General features: G+C 48.2%; 1 protein-coding gene and 1 long non-coding RNA gene across 2 annotated transcripts in view; one reads left to right on the top strand and one right to left on the bottom strand.

Annotated features, from left to right (window-relative positions):
• Nucleotides 1-8473, bottom strand: part of LOC144950844 (ras-related protein Rab-27A-like) — a 49446-nt gene extending 40973 nt beyond the window's left edge. Inside the window, exon 1 of the mRNA XM_078880968.1 lies at nucleotides 8093-8473. The gene's annotated coding sequence lies outside the window, so the exon portion shown is untranslated. The remainder of the gene's footprint in view (nucleotides 1-8092) is intronic.
• Nucleotides 1-22319, top strand: part of LOC144950707 (uncharacterized) — a 306816-nt gene that overhangs the window by 169681 nt on the left and 114816 nt on the right. The window lies entirely within an intron of this gene.

Below are 22319 nucleotides of genomic sequence, written 5' to 3'. Positions count from 1 at the left end.
TCATTTGAGGTCGAGTCGACCTAGGGGAGGCCCAGGACCGATTCGGATAATCGCCAGGTTCGTAGCGCAGCGCTAACCGCTATACCACACACAGACAGACAGACACACACACACGCGCACTCACAATCCAAACTAATGAATATTGCATTACCGATGCGAGCAAAAACAACAACAACAACCACAACTTTAAAAACCTCTCGAATCGTTAAACTTAGAACGCTCCTTTCCCTGCCCCACCGAAGCACAGCACCTGGTGATGATGCATCTGTTGCTGCTGCCGCTGCCTCTGCTGCTGCTGCGTCTGCTGCTGCTACTGCTGCTACTACTGATGCTGCCTTTGCTGCTGCTGCCTCTGCTACTGCTGCTGCTGTCTCTGCTGCTGCTGCTGCTGCTGCTGTTGCTGCTGCTGCCTGCTGCTGCTGCTGCTGCTGCTACTGCTGCTACTACTGATGCTGCCTTTGCTGCTGCTGCCTCTGCTACTGCTGCTGCTGTCTCTGCTGCTGCTGCTGCTGCTGTTGCTGCTGCTGCCTCTGCTACTGCTGCTGCCTCTGCTGCTGCTACTGCTGCTACTACTGCTACTACTGATGCTGCCTTTGCTGCTGCTGCCTCTGCTGCTGCTGCTGCCTCTGCTGCTACTGCTGCTGTTGCTGCTGCTGCCGCTGCCTCTGCTGCTGCTACCGCTGCCTCTGCTACTGCTGCTGCTGCTGCCGCTGCCTCTGCTGCTGCTGCCTCTGCTGCTACTGCTGCTGTTGCTGCTGCTGCTGCTGCCTCTGCTGCTGCTGCCGCTGCCTCTGCTGCTGCTGCCGCTGCCTCTGCTACTGCTGCTGCTGCTGCCGCTGCCTCTGCTGCTGCTGCCTCTGCTACTGCTACTGCTGCTGTTGCTGCTGCTGCCGCTGCCTCTGCTGCTGCTGCTGCTCCTGCTGCTGCTGCTGCTCCTGCTGCTCCTGCTGCTGCTGCTGCTCCTGCTGCTGCTGCTGCTCCTGCTGCTGCTGCTGCTCCTGCTGCTGCTGCTGCTGCCGCCGCCTCTGCTGCTGCCTCTGTTACTGTTGCTGCTGCCTCTGCTGCATCTGCTGCTGCTGCCCAAGGCTGGATTATGGACCGTGCCAGTGAGGCCCCATTGCCCAGGGGCCTCGGACTGCCAGGGGGCCTCCAAGCCTCAGGCCGCGCGTGATACAATATTCACCAACAAGTCGGTTCATTCTGCAAAACAGGACAGTTTGAAGGGCGTCATATTGTGGTAAGCCATTCGTTATTTGACTTACCATAACGAGCTATCCCTTAAATTTCGATTTAAAGCTTTCGTGACTGCAGGGATTCATCTTCTTGGTTCTTTCGGTAAAGTCACGTAGAAGGGAAGTAATAAAGTAATAAAAATAAAACATAATAAAATACATTTCTCACGACGTTTCGGCCACAATGCAAGCAGCCGTCCTCAGGTGAAGATCAGGTCTGTCGAGAAGACAGAGTCTGAATGACAACCCCAGGCTCCAAGCCGAAACGTCGTGAGAATTATTTTATTATGCTTTATTTTTATCATTTTATTATTTCCCTTCTACGTGACTTTACCGAAAGAACCAAGAAGAGAAATAAGTTATATAGCTGCCCACGTGATTCAGCTTGTTAACAGAAATTAGTTAGATAGCTGCCCTTACAACTAAATTAGCCGCACTAACAAGCCGGCTAGTGAAACCGAGGGCTCGTCGTTTGTTGAGAGCTTAGTTAGCGGTTGACAAATCAATTATCAAAAAATCAACCCGTAAAAACAAAGTTTTTCACTATAAATCCTTTATATGCGTGGCATCGGTTTAATTGTATTATTCATTTATGTTTTTCTTGAGTAAGAGTTTTGTTTGAGTGTGTTGACACACATCCAGAATAATTTTCCGTGTTTAGGAAAAATATATGATTGTGTTAGTGAAACATTTTTTTTCCTAAAAAGTGGAAAATTTTGGAAAATATTTTTCACGAAAATAAATTGTCACGCACAACGAGTCTGTGTGCAAAATGTCAGCTCGATTGGATCACGGGAAGTGGGTTAAAAAACGACCAAAAGATTTGCACGGTCGTAAGCGCGCAAGCAAGCAAGCAAGTGAACTTAATATAAAGGATTTAAAAATACACCGCCGTTTTGTAAAACATTAAAAAATTTGCCAAAAGCTATAATTTTTCATACACTAACGCATATATATGACACCCAATCCATACTTAAAGATTAAGGAAAACCCCATTCATTTGTTCCATAGACCGTCTGTTTATAGATTCATGGAAGTGGATAATGCTAAGGTTGACATGCAAGTTGTCGACAACTCTAACGAGGTATTTTTAAATCCTTTATATTAAGTTCACTTGCTTGCTTGCTTGCGCGCTTACGACCGTGCAAATCTTTCGGTCGTTTTTTAACCCACTTCCCGTGATCCAATCGAGCTGACATTTTGCACACAGACTCGTTGTGCGTGACAATTTATTTTCGTCAATTTTTTTTTACATAACTTTACACTTTTTAGGGAAAATGTTTTATATATAATTACCAATTGCTTAATGGTGGCAGGCAATCATCTGACCCATAGGTGGCAGCCATCTCAAGCCAGAGGACGAGAGGACTCTAGCCGCCACGCATATAAAGGATTTATAGTGAAAAACTTTGTTTTTACGGGTAGAGATACATAGAGAGAGAGAGAGACGTACATAGATTTGTGTTTCTATTTCATTTATACCTGATGATGATTGCTTGTGTTGCAATCGAAACGTCGTATGCTAGTATTTAATTTTTCATTTTCTCTTTATACGTCACTTTACCGAAAAAAACAAAGAGTATTTTTCGATTTAAAGCTTTCGTGACTGCAGGGATTCATCTTCTTGGTTCTTTCGGTAAAGTCACGTAGAAGGGAAGTAATAAAATAATAAAAATAAAACATAATAAAATAAAATAATTCTCGGTAAAGTCACGTAGAAGGGAAGTAATACAATAATAAAAATAAAACATAATAAAATAAAATAATTCTCCTGAAGATGGCTGCTTGCGTTGTAGCCGAAACGTCGGTGGTGTGTACAACGCAAGCAGCCGTCTTCAGGTGAAGACGGCTGCTTGCGTTGTAGCCGAAACGTCGTGAGAATTATTTTATTTTATTATGTTTTATTTTTATTATTTTATTACTTCCCTTCTACGTGACTTTACCGAAAGAACCAAGAAGATGAATCAAAGAGTAATTCCTGCAGTCACGAAAGCTCCAACGTAGTTGATGTTAACACCTTAGACGGCAGTAGCCCAGAGGCTGACGAATTGTTTAACATGTTGCAGTGCACGTTTTGGCTCTTCATCCACACACACAGATGGGGGAAAGTCTTTCGGAAGACAGACGTCAGACCGACATTAAAATCGCTGTCCAGTACTCGGTGAAGTTCTCGGGCAAAATCAACCAAGGCACTGTGGAGAAATGACACCCACATTAGAGATGCCTTCTGTGGTGTGTGCAATGATGATAATGAGAAAAGAGATACTGGTGTTCATGGCACATATCCGGGACGTCAAACTTGACCGGTTCCACGCTGCAAGCATGCACCTACAGAGAAGTGACATTGACATCTCTGTAGCCACGCAGCTTTTGTCTCCGTTGAGGGGTGTTGTGGTGGGACAGCGAGACCAGCTTGGGGGCTTTTGAAAGGGCAGCCTTAGATGTGACATGTGTCTCTAGGTCACGATCTTCAGAGGAAACGCAAAACATTTGTAAATGAGAGCTCGCAGGCAGGTGTGACGATTGAGGGGAGGGAGAAGTTAAAAATAGAAACATTTTAGGTGGTCATTGAAAAGCGAGTGGCGTGCCTGGAACATCGCTTGGACGCTTACAAGCGTTTGAGCAGTTTCTTTGGAGTTCGATTTATGTCCGACCAGGTGTCTAACAGTGAAGTCATAGTGGGAAAGGTAAAACGCACTCTCCGTTGCATATCCATCGGAGCTGGACATGAACTTTGCCAACGAATTCTAGATTTGAAGCTTTCCTTGTGATGTCTGTCTGCTTGTATGTCTGTCTATAGTTTTCTAGTTAGATTTTTGTTGCTATTTCTTTTATGCCTGATGATGATTGCTTGTGTTGCAATCGAAACGTCGTAATATGCTATTATTTAATTTATTATTTTATCTTTAGACGTGACTTAACCGAAAGAACCAAAGAATAATTCCTGCAGTCACGAAAGCTCCAAAATTAGAAGGATTCATACTCTTAGTTTTTTTCGGTAAAATCACGTAGGTAAAAATAAATAAGTAAAAATGCATAATTAAAATAATAGAAATAAAATAAAAAATCACGTAGGTAAAAAAATAAATAAGTAAAAATACATAATTAAAATAATAGAAATAAAATAAAAATCACGACGTTTCGGAGGCAACACAAGTCTCCGTCATCAGGTGGGACCATCACAGCTGAATTTGTTGACACTCCGACTGATGCTCCTGCTGCTGTTGTGGAGTGACTCATGCAGCCAGCTATGGCTGCAGAGTTTGGTGGTACATGTTGTTGACGTCGTTTATTGGGAAAATTCGGGCACAGTTCCTATGACCTGCACTGTTTCATTGCTTTTATGGCTTTACTTTGGTGATTTTCGAAAAGTTTTTTGGTTTGGCCATGTTTGTTTGTTGGAGTACAGAGTTAGACTGATGGCCTTAATCTAAGTTGTCTTGTGGTTGTTGTTGTTTGACTTGCATCCCGCTGGGATTTTTGCACACAGCGTTGGTGTACGGTGATTTTTCTGCAATATTTTGCTGTCTTTTCTTGGATTTTCTGTTTGCACATAGTCACATATTCACTTTAAGATGTTTTCTTGTTCATGTTTTTGTTTTTTGTTTGTTGCGGTTGCACCCGATTCAAGAGCCGAATGGCTCACAGGGCTACACCTAATAAATGAACTTGAAACTTTACTGTATTAATACAGTTAATATATATTTTATTATTTATTTACTTTTCCCTACGTGGCTTTACCGAAAAAACCTAACAGTTTGCCAACGAACTCATCCAATTCTCAAGTCTTCCACGTCCGACTCCGAGGGTGAGAAGTGCCCAACGAAATTGCTTGAGACGTTGCAGGCACTTAATCTGCTAGTCATGGTACCCCCAATGTTTTCGTGGCACTTGGCATGTTTCTAACTTTGTCAGTGACAAACTGCCGGGATGAGTGCACACTTTCCCTCCGAGGCAGAATTTTAAATAAAAATGAGCTGCGGAGTAGCGTGTTGCCAAAAACGTCTCGGCTAATATTGTCACTCATGTCAATAGAGTCAGAACTCATCAGACAGCTACATTTTGACGATCTAGTGGATGGTTTTTCGAGGAGGAAAGCAAGAAAGACACCAATATAGAAACGCGGGGGGACGATGCTGCATCTGCCTCTGCTGATGCTGCCGCCGTTAATTCACCACGTGACGACACCACGTGACACACACACACACAGCAGTGGGTAGAGACTGTCATCACCATCACCACGTGACACACACACACACAGCAGTGGGTAGAGACTGTCATCACCATCACCACGTGACACACACACAGCAGTGGGTAGAGACTGTCATCACCATCACCACGTGACACACACACAGCAGTGGGTAGAGACTGTCATCACCATCACCACGTGACACACACACACACAGCAGTGGGTAGAGACTGTCATCACCATCACCACGTGACACACACACACACACACAGCAGTGGGTAGAGACTGTCATCACCATCACCACGTGACACACACACAGCAGTGGGTAGAGACTGTCATCACCATCACCACGTGACACACACACACACACAGCAGCAGTGGGTAGAGACTGTCATCACCATCACCACGTGACACACACACACAGCAGCAGTGGGTAGAGACTGTCATCACCATCACCACGTGACACACACACACACACAGCAGCAGTGGGTAGAGACTGTCATCACCATCACCACGTGACACACACACACAGCAGCAGTGGGTAGAGACTGTCATCACCGTCACCACGTGACACACACACACACAGCAGTGGGTAGAGACTGTCATCACCACCACCACGTGACACACACACACAGCAGCAGTGGGTAGAGACTGTCATCACCGTCACCACGTGACACACACACACAGCAGCAGTGGGTAGAGACTGTCATCACCACGTGACACACACACACAGAGCAGCAGTGGGTAGAGACTGTCATCACCATCACCACGTGACACACACACACACAGCAGCAGTGGGTAGAGACTGTCATCACCATCACCACGTGACACACACACACAGCAGCAGTGGGTAGAGACTGTCATCACCGCCACCACGTGACACACACACACAGAGCAGCAGTGGGTAGAGACTGTCATCACCATCACCACGTGACACACACACACAGCAGCAGTGGGTAGAGACTGTCATCACCGCCACCACGTGACACACACACACAGAGCAGCAGTGGGTAGAGACTGTCATCACCATCACCACGTGACACACACACACAGCAGCAGTGGGTAGAGACTGTCATCACCATCACCACGTGACACACACACACACAGCAGCAGTGGGTAGAGACTGTCATCACCGCCACCACGTGACACACACACACACAGCAGCAGTGGGTAGAGACTGTCATCACCGCCACCACGTGACACACACAGACAGAGCAGTGGGTAGAGACTGTCATCACCATCACCACGTGACACACACACACACAGCAGTGGGTAGAGACTGTCATCACCACCACCACGTGACACACACACACACAGCAGTGGGTAGAGACTGTCATCACCATCACCACGTGACACACACACACAGCAGCAGTGGGTAGAGACTGTCATCACCATCACCACGTGACACACACACACAGCAGCAGTGGGTAGAGACTGTCATCACCATCACCACGTGACACACACACACACAGCAGTGGGTAGAGACTGTCATCACCGCCACCACGTGACACACACACACACACAGCAGTGGGTAGAGACTGTCATCACCACCACCACGTGACACACACACACACACAGCAGTGGGTAGAGACTGTCATCACCATCACCACGTGACACACACACACACAGCAGTGGGTAGAGACTGTCATCACCGCCACCACGTGACACACACACACACAGCAGCAGTGGGTAGAGACTGTCATCACCGCCACCACGTGACACACACACACAGAGCAGCAGTGGGTAGAGACTGTCATCACCACCACCACGTGACACACACACACACAGCAGTGGGTAGAGACTGTCATCACCACCACCACGTGACACACACACACACAGCAGTGGGTAGAGACTGTCATCACCACCACCACGTGACACACACACACACAGCAGTGGGTAGAGACTGTCATCACCACCACCACGTGACACACACACACACAGCAGCAGTGGGTAGAGACTGTCATCACCACCACCACGTGACACACACACACACAGCAGTGGGTAGAGACTGTCATCACCATCACCACGTGACACACACACACAGCAGCAGTGGGTAGAGACTGTCATCACCACCACCACGTGACACACACACACACACAGCAGTGGGTAGAGACTGTCATCACCACCACCACGTGACACACACACACAGCAGTGGGTAGAGACTGTCATCATCACCACCACGTGACACACACACACAGCAGTGGGTAGAGACTGTCATAATCACCACCACGTGACACACACACACAGCAGTGGGTAGAGACTGTCATCATCACCACCACGTGACACACACACACAGCAGTGGGTAGAGACTGTCATCATCACCACCACGTGACACACACACACAGCAGTGGGTAGAGACTGTCATCATCACCACCACGTGACACACACACACAGCAGTGGGTAGAGACTGTCATCATCACCACCACGTGACACACACACACAGCAGTGGGTAGAGACTGTCATCACCGTCACCACGTGACACACACACACAGCAGTGGGTAGAGACTGTCATCATCACCACCACGTGACACACACACACAGCAGTGGGTAGAGACTGTCATCACCGTCACCACGTGACACACACACACAGCAGTGGGTAGAGACTGTCATCACCACCACCACGTGACACACACACACAGCAGCAGTGGGTAGAGACTGCGAGCACCATTACCCCGTGAGAGTCGAGGCGCTATCGAGGAGGATGAGAGTCGCCGGCTCCCATCATCGTCTCGCTGCCGATGTCACCGCCCCATGACGCCATCCTGGCCTGCTGCTCAACATCATCATCACCACCATCCCCTCCATCCCCATCCCCTCCCTCCCTCCTGGTCCAGACCACCTCTCGCCGATCCTGTCCCTCTGGTCTCCTTCGGAGCGATGGGACAGCCTCGCTGCCGGGCTGGGAGAGGGAGCCGAGGGAGGGAGCTGGGGAGAGGGGGAGCAGGTTGGGAGCAATATCTGACAGCTCTCTCGCTCTCTGTCCCCTCTCACTCCCTCGTGTCCATCTCCAACCCTCTCCCTTGCTCCCCTCCCCTCCTCCATCTCCTCCTCCCACTCCACCCCATCGCATCTCCCCCTCCTCCCCGCATCTCCCCCTCCACCCCCACCTTCCCCTCCTCTCCTCCCTCTCCTCTCCTCCCCCTTCTCTCCCCATCTCTCCTCCCCCTCCTCTCCTCCCCCTCCTCTCCTCCCCCTCCTCTACTCCCCCTCCTCTACTCCCCCTCCTCTACTCCCCCTCCTCTACTCCCCCTCCTCTACTCCCCCTCCTCTACTCCCCCTCCTCCCCCTTCTCTCCCCATCTCTCCCCCTCATCTCCCCCTCCTCCCCTTCCCCATCTTTCCCCCTCCTCCCCGCATCTCCCCCTCCCCCTCCTCTCCCCTCACCTCCCCCGCCTCCCCCACCCCCCCTCCACCCCCTCCCCCTCCTCCCCGCATCTCCCCCTCCTCCTCCACCTCCCCCCCACCGCATCTCCCCTCTCCCAGCCCCCCCCCTGCCCCCGGGAGTCTCCATCATCCTCCCCACCGCTACCCTCCCTCGCTGACCACACAGCACGAACACAACACCATCACCACCATCACCACACCATCATCACCACCATCACCACCATCATCACCACACCATCATCACACGGTCATCACACGACCATCACCACACCATCACCACCATCACCACCACCATCACCACACCATCATCACCACCATCACCACCATCATCACCACACCATCATCACACGGTCATCACACGACCATCACCACACCATCACCACCATCACCACCACCATCACCACACCATCATCACACCATCATCACACCATCATCACCATCACCACCACCATCACCACCATCACCACCATCATCACCACCACCATCATCACCACCACCATCACCATCATCACCACCACCATCACCACCACCATCACCATTATCCCGTCCCAGCCACGACGCATCCTAAACACGCGTTAATATTTTAGAAGAGGTTTTTTCCCCTTTTTTTGGCAACAAAAAAACACATTTTACAAGGAATCACGTTTGCGTTAACAACAATGCTTGTGGTCAGAATGCAAACAAAACACGTACTCTGATAATAAATGCATTGCCTTTGAAACTGATTGGTCCACACCAGAGACAGCTTTCTTTAGAGCCTCGTCTCAAAGCGGTGTTAGACCACCAGAGGACGCTCACCCCGAGCTCTCATTACTCTGATAGTATACTCTTCGTTTTTTTCGGTAAATTCTAGATGTGCCTCCGAAACGTCGTGATTTTTTATTTTTTATTTTACTTTTATTAATTTAAATTTTTTACCTACGTGACTTTACCGAAAAAACCTAAGAATATTTTTTGGTAAAGTCACGTAGGTAATTTTTTTAATAATAATAGAAATAAAATAACAATGAATGAAAATAAATCAATTAAATCACGACGTTTCGGAGGCAACACAAGTCTCCGTCTTCAGGTGGGACCGTCACAGCTAAATTTACTGTATCAAGTGAGGAAAAATCCAAGAGACAAGATCTTAAATACAAGTTAAGGGAAGAAGGCTTATCTGAATATGGTAGTCAGGAAATGGAACGGTGGGGGGGGGGGGCTAGAAGGGAGGGTACAATTGGTCAGAGGTCGCAACCGGGTACCCGATACCCGTACCCTACCCGATACCCGGCTACCCGTACCCGGCCGGGTACGGGTAGCCGTTTGCGACCCTGGTGCGGCCGGGTACGGGTAAGGAATCAAAACCCGTTTGCGACCAATACTGTGAGGGCGGGCAAAAGCCGGCGTGAGTAGGTTAAACGTTGAGTTTTATAAGGGCACCACGGGGTGACCAGCCCCTCCCCACCCAGCCCCACCCCTCCCACCAACCACTCAGCCCCACTCACCCCTCCCACCCCCCACCCAGCCCCACCCTCCCCACCCAGCCCCTCCCCACCCTCCCCCCCCCACCCCAGCCCCATCCTCCCCACCCAGCCCCTCCCCACCCAGACCCTCCCCACCCAGCCCCTCCCCACCCTCCCCACCCCACCCCAGCCCCAACCTCCCCACCCAGACCCTCCCCACCCAGCCGCTCCCTGCACGACGAACGGACGGACACAATAATCCCCTGTGGGCTGGTGTAACCAGGAGGTTCCTACCATTATAAAGTGTCCTATACATCTTCAAAATCTGAATCTTTATTTTCACACTGGAGGAATACGATGAGCTATAAAGCGCTTGTTCACACGTGCCCAGTCAGGGCCTGGGTCAGAAAGCTTCAACAACAAACCTGATAATTGGTTTTTTACCCTTCTATCTGGCAACAAAACTGACACATTTTTTACAAGGAGTCATGTTTGCATAGACCACAATACCTGCAGCCATAATGCAAACAAAAAACATAACTCTGATAATGTATGCACTGTCCTTGAAGTTGATTGGTCCACACCCGAGACAGTTTTCTTTAGAGCCTAGTCTCACATGGTGTTGGACCAGATGACGCCAAAAGGTGCACTGTGTGGACCAATGAACTTCAAGGACAGTGCATATATTATCAGAGTTATGTTTTTTGTTTGCATTATGGCTGCAGGTATTGTGGTCTATGCAAACATGACTCCTTGTAAAAAAGGTGTCAGTTTTGTTGCCAGATAGAAGGGTAAAAAAACAATTATCATATTTTTTACTAGCAAATGAGATTCCAATGGTGTAAACAACAAACCTGTCAACCTCTTATCACAGTGCCCTCTACCTTATCACAGACCACTTCAGACCGTATGGGTCACCCCGATTCCCTTGTGAATCTCAACGTTCATCCGACAAAGTCACCATGTTTTTGTTATTTCGTTTGTTGCGGTTGCACCCAATTCAAGAGCCGAATGGCTCACAGGGCGATATCAAATAAATGAAACTGAAAAAAAAACTGAAAAACCATCACAAGGAAGAAACACAAATAGACTAAAACTTTGCTTATGTCCGTATTGAAACGGCTGTACGCCGTATGGACCTCAAAACTCAATGTCCCTGCACAAAAATACGGGGTAATAAACCGTGATAGGTTGTCAGCTATACTACAACAACAAACGAAAACACGATATTAGTGTAAAATATAGGAATGATGAGCAATTAACTCGAAAGATACATTCTTTTCTAAATCATTTATATTAAGTTCACTTGCTTGCTTGCGCGCTTACGACCGTGCAAATCTTTCGGTCGTTTTTTAACCCACTTCCCGTGATCCAATCGAGCTGACATTTTGCACACAGACTCGTTGTGCGTGACAATTTATTTTCGTGAAATTTTTTCCATAACTTTACACTTTTTAGGAAAAAATAAATTATATTTAATTACCAATTGCTTAATGGTGGCAGGCAATCATCTGACCCATAGGTGGCAGCCATCTCAAGCCAGAGGACGAGAGGACTCTAGCCGCCACGCATATAAAGGATTTATAGTGAAACACTTTGTTTTTACGGGTTAATGTTTTTATTTTACCCGGTGAAACTCGCTGCTAGCTTCTTTTTCAGAAGCGACCTGCCCACAAATGATAGCTCGACGAATTGGCTTATCGCGAGGACATTTATAGCAGCCAAAGAATCTGAACGAGTGTTTCGGACGCGTCGTTTTATTTATAACTCCATCTCCCCCCCTGGACACCCTTGCGGACGCATTCCAATCTTGAGCTGTCGTCCCGTTATTACTCTTGACCCATCGGCCATCATCATGATCACCACCATCATCATCACCACGATCATCACCACCATCATCATCATTACCACCATCATCACCACCACCATCATCATGATCATCACTATTATCACCACCACATTCATCATCACCACCACCACCACCATGATCATCACCACCATAAAAACCACCATCATCATCATCACCACCATCATCATCATTACCACCATCGTCATGATCATCACCATTATCACAACCACCATCATCATCATTACCATCATCATCATGATCATCACCATCATCATCATTACCACCATCATCATCATTACCATCATCATCATGATCATCACCATTATCACCACCACCATCATCATTACCACCATCATCATGATCATCACCATCATCATCATTACCACCATCATCATGATCATCACCATCATCATCACCATCATCACCACCACCATCACCACCACATTCATCATCATTACCACCATCATCATTACCACCATCATCATGATCATCATCACCACCACCATCACCACCACCACCACCTTCATCACCATCAGTAGTGTAGTAATGCACGCGCAGCTGATGAGAGTCACGTGTGCAATGGAGTGACGCACGCGCAGCTGATGAGAGTCACGTGTGTTAATGGAGTGACGCACGCGCAGCTGATGAGAGTCACGTGTGTTAATCGAGTGACGCACGCGCAGCTGATGAGAGGCGCCTGTGTGCTGGCTGCTGATTGGCTGTCGGGCGGGTCCTGGAAGGTGGGCGGAGTCTAGCTGGGGGTATAAAAGCCGGCGTGCTGGAGTGCACGGGGGTCTTCTTCGTGTGTTTTGGGGCCGTCCATAAATGACGTCACGCACCTAGGGGGGGGGGTGTGTGTGTTTTAGAAATGTGACGTCACGCACCTCAAGTTCATTTATTAGGTATAGCCCTGTGAGCCGTTCGGCTCTTGAATCGGGTGCAACCGCAACAAACAAAAACATGAACAAAAAAAACATCTTAAAGTGAATATGTGACTGAGTATTTGCTAAGTAGTGGAGTTTGTCTTTGTATCATCCGTGTAAGGGGCTCGATAATTGATGTGCAGCGTTGCGGGATGCAATCGCATGAATGACGCTCTATGAAATTACATCATTATTGTTCTTTCGGTAAAGTCACGTAGAATGGAAATAAAAAAATAATAAAAATAAAACATAATAAAATAATTCTCACGACGTTTATTATGTTTTATTTTCATTATTTTATTATTTCCATTCTACGTGACTTTACCGAAAGAACGAAGAAGATGAATCCCTGCAGTCACGAAAGCTTTAAATCGAAATCATTATTGGTGGTGAGTCGTCGTGCAGTGCACTAACCACTGCGCCACCGCTCCCAACGCTACCCTAAGCCCCTCCCACACACCGCCGATGACTCCGCCCCCTTTATTATTTGACTCCACCCCCCTTCTCGTCTGGCCCCGCCCCCTCGAGTCACTCCCCCTTTCCCCCCTCCCCTCCCACACACCATCGAGTCACTCCCCCTTTCCCCCCTCCCCTCCCACGCACCACCGATGACTCCGCCCCCTTTATTTGACTCCACCTCCTTTCTCGTCTGACCCCGCCCCCTCGAGTCACGTAGAAGGAAAATAATAAAACGTCGTGAGAATTATTTTATTATGTTTTATTTTTATTATTTTCCTTCTACGTGACTTTACCGAAAGAACCAAGAAGATGAATCCCTGCAGTCACGAAAGCTTTAAATCGAAATTTATTCTTTGGTTCTTTCGTATGCTAGTAGTTAATTTTATTTATTATTTTATCTTGATACGTGACTTTACCGAAAGAACCAAATAATAATTCCTGCAGTCACGAAAGCTCCAAATTAAGTTTTTCTCCCCTCCAATGCCAATGCTCGCCATTCGCCACCAAGTGACGGTGACGTCACCACGGCGCCTGTGCCAGGCTAGGTGCACATTGAGGCCACGTGAAGTGTCCGAAGGCTCGCTTAGAGGAGGAGGAGGTCACGGGACAGACCCAGCAGGTGCCATGGGTCGGCTGCCTGAGATGACCGGTAGATGCACCACCAGCTGTACCCCCCTACTGTGCAAACGTGCTGCACTTTAGCCGCCCGGCGCTCCGCTCGTTGTTGTGAGCGTCGCTCCACTCTGCCCCTCCGTTGTTGCTGGAGGGCGACTGCCTCCAACTGCCCAGTAGCAGCGTCCTTCACGAGCCTCCTACGCAGAGGTCGATCTTGACACCGCTGGTACCGCTCATCGGCAAGTCCGCTCAGCTCCACGTCCTCCCGTAACCGCATCAGCTCCATCTCTTCTCTAGCCCGTGTCGTGCCCCTCTATTCGGTCAAACAGAAGCTGCTTTGGGCACGCGGTGGCCGGGCATGCGGGCTACGTGACCCAGCCAACGCAGCCTCGCCTGCCGGAGGCGCTCACCGATGGGAATGTGTCCAGATCCGTCAAAAATTTGTGAGCGCCTCCACACACGCACAACCGATGACTCCGCCCCATTTGTTAACTGTGACTCCGCCCCTCTCTTGGCCACGCCCCCCTCAACTTCTCCCGGCCCCGCCTACCACTGGCCACGCCTACTTCTGGCCCCGCCCACTCCTGGCCACGCCTACTCCTGGCCCCGCCTACGCCTGGCCACGCCCCTCTCCTGGCCACGCCTACTCCTGGCCAAGCCTACTTCTGGCCACGCCCACTCCTGGCCACGCCTTCTACTCGCCCCGCCTACTCCTGGCGACGCCCACTCCTCGCCCCGCCCCCCTCCTCCTCGCCCCGCCCCCACCCCTCCGTCTATAAAAGGGTGGCTATCGCCCCCGGACCCATTTGGCTCTGCGCGACACCAAATCACAACGGCGCTACCTTGAGCGCGAAATTCACCGGTAGGTCTAGGGGGTTCACCAACACGTCTGTTATCTTGTAAAAAAAAAAACTTTTTTTAATGAAACTATATATTTACTTTTATATTTAAAGCTGTTTCGTTAATGAGAGCAAAACAACAACAAAAAAACAAATGAATAAAAAATAAAGATTTTTTTTCCTTCTATTAATGTAATCAGCTTGTGTGTGCGCGCGAGAGCGAGAGAAACAGAATAAAACATCGTTAAAATGTAAAACATATACAATGGTTTAACGAAGTTTATTTTCGCTATGACAGAATGTCTCTCTCGTGCGTGTAAAGGGGGGCAGAGGAGGTTGAGGGTGCAGCCCTGCAAGTGCCTACCTCACGCCACCGCTCACGGATTGCCTCCCTCCGCTAGACCACAATGGAAATAACTTTTTCGAAAAAAAAATCCAGAGCCGTTTTTTTGTTCACGGATGGAACGATGGATGGACTTGGCCCCGTCGTAACAACGTGGAATTACACGTCGGGGGGCGATCAGTGGGCCGGCCACATTCAAATTTTGTGGACCGAGTGGTTTGGAGTAACGCGTTACAAACGACGCATTCATGTAATTGGATTACATAACGGGAACCCGTATTACTGTGCAAGTTACATTACAGATGCTTGCCATGGGGTTATTATCTTAATATATAAGATGTTTTAAGGACTATAATTGTTTTACTACGATGCACGATTTCAAATGATACAACACAGACGCCGTACGGACACACACGCACACACAAAGACAAAGATCCCCCGTATAGCGTCAACAGACTGTCGGGGCAAGTGCTGTTGGCGAGTAGCACCTACGAAGGCCGGAACGGCACACGAGGTGGATGGGTGGCCAGCACCACGCGCGACCGCCTTTGTCTTCCCCGAGTGGCGATGTTTACACACCGCACCGGGGTTCTCATTTGAGGCCGAGTCGACCTAGGGGAGGGTCCAGGTACCGGTTCTGTTGGCCGTGAGCGGGGAATCGAACTCGGGACACATGGACTCGTACACACGGCCGCACAAAGACACTCAAACATGCAGACGCATCAACAGGCACACACACACTCACCGACTCACACACTCACTGACCTACACACACACACCAATCAGACACGGTGTTGCAAGACAGATACCATGCGTACAGACGACGCGTGTACGCATGTGCACACGCGAATACACGCACAACACCACACACGGACATGCGTACACTTTATTACACCCCTTGAACACACAGTCTTGTACACACACTCATCAACGCATGAAGACAAAGATCACCCGTATAGCCTCAACAGACTGTTGAGCACCGCGCCCGGCCGCTTTTGTCTCCCTCGTGCCGATAGTCACACACCACACCAGCTACTTATTTGAGGCTGAATTGACACACTTTCGAATACACACGCGCGCATCAACACGGATACATACACAAAGACAAAGATCCCCCGTATAGCCTTGGCAGACTGTAGGGGCGAGTGCTGTTAGCGAGCACATACACACACACCCACACACTCTATCACACACCAACATATAATAAGCAGGTACCATCAATACACGCAACACGTACTAGCAAAACACACACACACACCATTGGAACCTCATTTGCCAGTAAAAATATGATAATTGTTTTTTTACCCTTCTATCTGGCAACAAAACTGACACCTTTATTTACAAGGAGTCATGTTTACATAGACCACAATACCTGCAGTCGTAATGCAAACAAAAAACATAACTGTCAAGAACAGTGCACATTATCAGAGTTATGTTTTTTTGTTTGCATTACGACTGCAGGTATTGTGGTCTATGTAAACATGACTCCTTGTAAAAAAAGGTGTCAGCTTTGTTGCCAGATAGAAGGGTAAAAAACCAATTACCACACACACACACTTTCAGTACGCTTACACGGACCCTGTATAAGCGCCCTTTAGCACGCTCATAAATAATTTAATTAGTCAAACGTCGTATTTTTAACCTGTCCAGGAATAGGCGGCGGTCAGGCGCCGGCTTCGTCCTTGCCTGGGTCAAACCCATGGGTTGGACCCTTAAAGGATCGTGTCCTAATAGGGTCTTCGTGCAGGAGATCACCCCTAACAGTCACCGCAGGAGGGCACGTGTGCTACGTACTACATCCGATGGCCGCTGTTTCAAGTCATTGCCCGTGGTAGTGTTGTTGTTGTTGTTGCTGCAATTGGCACGGCTATTTACTCTCCGTATGTTGAACTTATTTGGCTCGGTACGTAGCTAACCGTGCTGGTCGACGGTGCACGGTGGGGGGGGGGAAGGCCAACAAACGAACAGGGCCTGACGTGCACCTGAGTAGTAGCAGCAGCAGCAGCCCCCCCCCCCCTCTTCGCCAACCGTCCGCCCCCCCCCCACGACAAAATTTGTGGCCAAATTTTTTAAACTAAAAAATTGGGATTCAAAACGGGCAGCAAATGTGTCGTCCCGTACGGCCTCAAGTTCAAGTTAATTTATTTGTTTAAATTTCGATTTAAAGCTGCTTTCGTGACTGCAGGGATTCATCTTCTTGGTTCTTTCGGTAAAGTCACGTAGAAGGGAAATAATACAAATCAAACATAATAAAACAATTCTCACGACGTTTCGGCCACAACGCAAGCAGCCGTCCTCAGGTGAAGAACAGGTCTGTCGGAAAGACAGCGTTTGAATGAAACACCACCAGGCTTGGAGCGTATAAATATGCTAAAATCCTCTTGATATGCAAATTCTTTTGTCAAGGCGCTCTTCCCCCTCCAACGCAGCTTAAATATACGCTCCAAGCCTGGTGGTGTTTCATTCAGACGCTGTCTTTCCGACAGACCTGTTCTTCACCTGAGGACGGCTGCTTGCGTTGTGGCCGAAACTTCGTGAGAATTATTTTATTATGTTTTATTTTTATAATTTTATTATTTCCCTTCTACGTGACTTTACCGAAAGAACCAAGAAGATGAATTTATTAGGTATAGCCCTGTGAGCCATTCGGCTCGTGAATCGGGTGCAACCGCAACAAACAAAAAACAAGAAAACATCTTAAAGTGACTATGTGACTTTGTGCAAACAGAAAATCCAAGAAAAGACAGCAAAACATCGTGAAGGACTTTGCGAGGAGCGATCGAGCGGTGGTCTTCACTCGTTTTCAGTGACAGCGGCGGCGGCGAGGGGGAGGGAGAGACACTTTGGCCGATGAGACATCGTCAGTAGGGCGAGGGTGCCCGGCACGCCACGTCAAGCCACCGTAGGGGGGGAGGGGGGGGTGTAACAGCAGCACGATAATGATGATGGGGAGGGAGGGGTCGTCCTTTTTTTGGCCCCCTCCCCCTCCCGATGCGTTGTACTTAGCACTCCGTGCTGTCTTTGAGCCCCGCCCCCCTCCCTCCCGATACGTTCCATTCATTGGCTACCACATTCTGATGAGCTACCCCCCCCCTCTCCTCCCCCCTTCAACTTGCTTATAAGGGATTACTTCTTGAATCATTGCCTCACTTGATGCAGCTAATTCGGCTGTGACGGTCCCACCTGATGACGGAGACTTGTGTTGCCTCCGAAACGTCGTGATTTTTGTTTTATTTTATTTTATTTTCATTAATTTTGATGTTTTACCTACGTGACTTTACCGAAAAGACCTAAGAATAGGAGGGGTGGGTGTCACATTTTTGTATCGTCGAGTGCGGGGGGGGGGGGCACGCCAGGGGGCACCAGCTGCCCGTGGGGCGTTACATTGAAGAAGGACCACTGGGTTAGGCCGGCAATGAGACAAAGAGCTTGAGAGAACAACAGCTGATCATGATTTGTAAGGCTTCACAGCGAGCAACGGGAGCACGAATTCAGTGGAAATAAAGTTGACGATTGGGGGGGAGAAAGGTGATGAGATAAGAAAAACTTGGAAATATTCGTGGGAGGAGGTTATAAGTTTTTGTTTGACCATGTAAGGCCCACTGAGCTATGTAGCCCGCTTTTGGAAGCGACCTAAACACAAATTATAGCGCGATGAAGTGGCTTGTCACGTGGAAATGAACAGCAGTCAAATACTCTAAACGTGTTTTTAAATGTGGATGGAAAAACCGGAGGGCCTGAAGAAAAAATCCACGCGACCACGTGGAGAGAGAGACACGCAAACTAGAAATATACAGCAGCAGGCGTCAGGGTCTGGATTGAAACCCACGACCTACTGCATACCAGGCGAGGTAGTTAACATCTCCTAGCCACCGTGATGATGATGAGGGAGAGAGAGACACACAAACTCCAAATATACAGCAGCAGGCGTCAGGGTCTGGATCGAACCCACGACCTCCTGTACACCAGGCGAGATAGTTAACATCTCCTAGCCACAGTGATGATGATGAGAGAGACACGCAAACTCCAAATATACAGCAGGCGTCAGGATCAGAATCGAACCTACGACCACCTGTATACCAGGCGAGGTAGTTAACATCTCGCCACCGTCAGATCTCTATTGCAATCAATCGTATATATCCGATTGATGCTGATAGAATATCACACCTGTCAACCCATCACGGTTTACCCCTAATTCTTGTACAGGGAAATTGAGTTTTAGGTCCATACGACGTACAGCCGTTTCACTACAGGTACGAAAAATTGTCTATTTGTTTGTGTGTCTCCCTTCTGATGGTGACTTTGTGGGATGAACGGGGTGACCGATAAGGTCTGAATTGGTCTGTAATGAGGTAGGGCACTGATAAGGGGTTGACAGGTATGTAGTGGTGAGTGTACTAGTGGTGAGTGTAGTAGTGGTGATTGTATTAGTGTAGTGGTGAGTGTAGTAGTGGTGAGTGTACTAGTGGTGAGTGTCGTGGTGAGTGTACTAGTGATGAGTGTAGTGGTGAGTGTAGTAGTGGTGAGTGTACTGGTGGTGAGTATAGTGGTGGTGAGTGTAGTGGTGGTGAGTGTAGTGGTGGTGAGTGTAGTGGTGAGTGTAGTAGTAATGAGTGTACTTGTGGTGAGTGTCTATTCGTCTGTGTTTCTCCCCTTCTGACGGTGACTTTGTGGGATGAACGTTGAGATGTAATAAGGGGCACGGGGTGACCAATTCGGTCTGAGTTGGTCTGGGGGCGTCTCCGAGAAAACCCGTGTCTCATCTCAACACATCTGAAAGTGGACCCCCCCCCCATGCCCCCCCCCCCTTCCCCAGTAGCGTGTCCGGTTTGCTTCTACGTTTGGAATTACTGTACAGGATTCCCTTTCGAATGGTCTTCACAGCTTTCGTGCTGTGACGGTTCTTCACCTGAAGACGGAAGCTTGTGTTGCCTCTGAAACGTCGTGAGAATTATTTTATTGGTTTATTTTTATTATTCTATTATTTCCCTTCTACGTGACTTTACCGAAAGAACCAAGAAGATGAATCCCTGCAGTCACGAAAGCTTTAAATCGAAATTTTATTGTTTTATTTTTATTTTATTACTTCCCTTCTACGTGACTTTGCCGAAAGAACCAAGAAGATGATTCCCTGTAGTCACAAAAGCTTTAAATCGAAATTTTATTATGTTTTATTTTTATTATTTTATTATTTCCCCTCTACGTGACTTTACCGAAAGAACCAAGAAGATGAATCCCTGCAGTCACGAAAGCTTTAAATCGAAATTTAATGTTTAATTTTTATTATTTTATTATTTCCCTTCTACGTGACTTTACCGAAAGAACCAAGAAGATGAATCCCTGCAGTCACGAAAGCTTTAAATCGAAATTTAATGTTTAATTTTTATTATTTTATTATTTCCCTTCTACGTGACTTTACCGAAAGAACCAAGAAGATGAATCCCTGCAGTCACGAAAGCTTTAAATCGAAACGAAACAAAGTGTTACGTGCGAGCCTTGAAGTTGGCGCACTATTTTTAGTCGGGGGGGCGCTGTGCCCTGTCCGGAATGCACTCGTGGAGGGATTCCTGAGTGATGCGTCCCCTGAGTGGGGAGCGCTCCTGATTGGCCGAGACAACCGGGAACAGCGTGCACACGCACGTGCGCAATTTTTGTTATCGTCACCTCCATGTCCACTGCTGGATGATGAACGCCACCACATGTTGTGTCAGTCACGAGGGTTGTTTGGCTGGCCATACTTCACCACGCCAACGAGTGGTGCAGGGAGACAGCTCAATGGCTGGTTAGGATATCGCCTTGCCACTGATGTTAAACATTGCCAGGAATATAACTGGAAAAGAGTCGCTGGGTATGTAGGGCACTGGGCTAACTGACCACTGCACCATCATTCTACCCCACCACGGACATATTGACTCGTCTGACTTTTCGATACGTACATTAGATGTTCTCATGTAATATCATACCCGTCAATCCGTACGGTTTACCCGTATTTTTGTACAGGGAAATTGAGTTTTCAGTTCAGTTTCATTTATTTGGTACGAGCTGCCTTTGTCTCCCCAGTGGCGATGTTCAAACAACAGAGCAGTTACTCGTTTGATGCGGAGTCGACCTAGGGGAGGCCCAGGACCGGTAAAAAATAATCGTCACCGGTGGTGGCCGTAAGCGGGAATCGAACTCGGGTCGCCGGGTTTCGTAGCGCGGCTACAATGCGTTACGCTTCCACGTGCGCGGGTCACGTGACAGATGTGACGTCACAGCTCACTTGCCGTGCAAAAAAAAAACATTATTGAGCTCCCCCACCCCCCTAAAAAAACAAAAGTGTATTTTTATATTTTTTGCATGGTGTACAGTCTGGAAAGTACCCACATGGCAAATTTCAAGTTTGTTGCATGTCGGGAAGTACGCTAAACATTTAGAACAGGTGGGGGAGGCGGCGGGGGGGGGGGGTTACAAACTTGGAATGGCACTGGCTAGAAACATGCAGGGTCACGTGTGCAGAATAATGGACATGTTACCAAGACAGGGGTTGGAGGGACCCCGAGGTCGGAAACAATAGGGGAAGACAATGGCAGATCGTGGTGGTGGTGATGAACAAGGCTCTATACAAGACTTTGAACATCATGCATCAACTATGCAAGATGCAGGAATCTGTAACGAGACAGAATGGTGGCAGCATCAGTCTGGGTGTGACGTCTTCAGCTTGATGTTTTACGTTTACATTAAAGACCAGTTTAAGATTTGGATAACCCAAATTTTAGGGCAATTTCGTGTTTGAATGTATTACATTGGAATAATTGTTTCTCAAAAGTAATTATACAAGTTAAATATTTGAATTATACTAAAAGCTCCATAAAAAACAATGGTATTTATTGGTTTTACAATTTGCAAAAGCAACGCCTATGATCAAAACGGACGCCACGCGACTTCCCTTTTGGCAGGAAGTGACGCCATAGAAGCGACATCACTTCCCGTGATGCCACATTTTCCACGCCTCTCTAAAATTTTGTTTCATTAATCTGAACATAGAGAACTCATCCCTCGT

Source organism: Lampetra fluviatilis, chromosome 59 (assembly GCF_964198595.1).
Source record: "Lampetra fluviatilis chromosome 59, kcLamFluv1.1, whole genome shotgun sequence".
Classification (NCBI taxonomy): domain Eukaryota; kingdom Metazoa; phylum Chordata; class Hyperoartia; order Petromyzontiformes; family Petromyzontidae; genus Lampetra; species Lampetra fluviatilis.
Note: the sequence above shows the minus strand (reverse complement) of the source record. Positions and strands in the feature narration are given on the sequence as shown.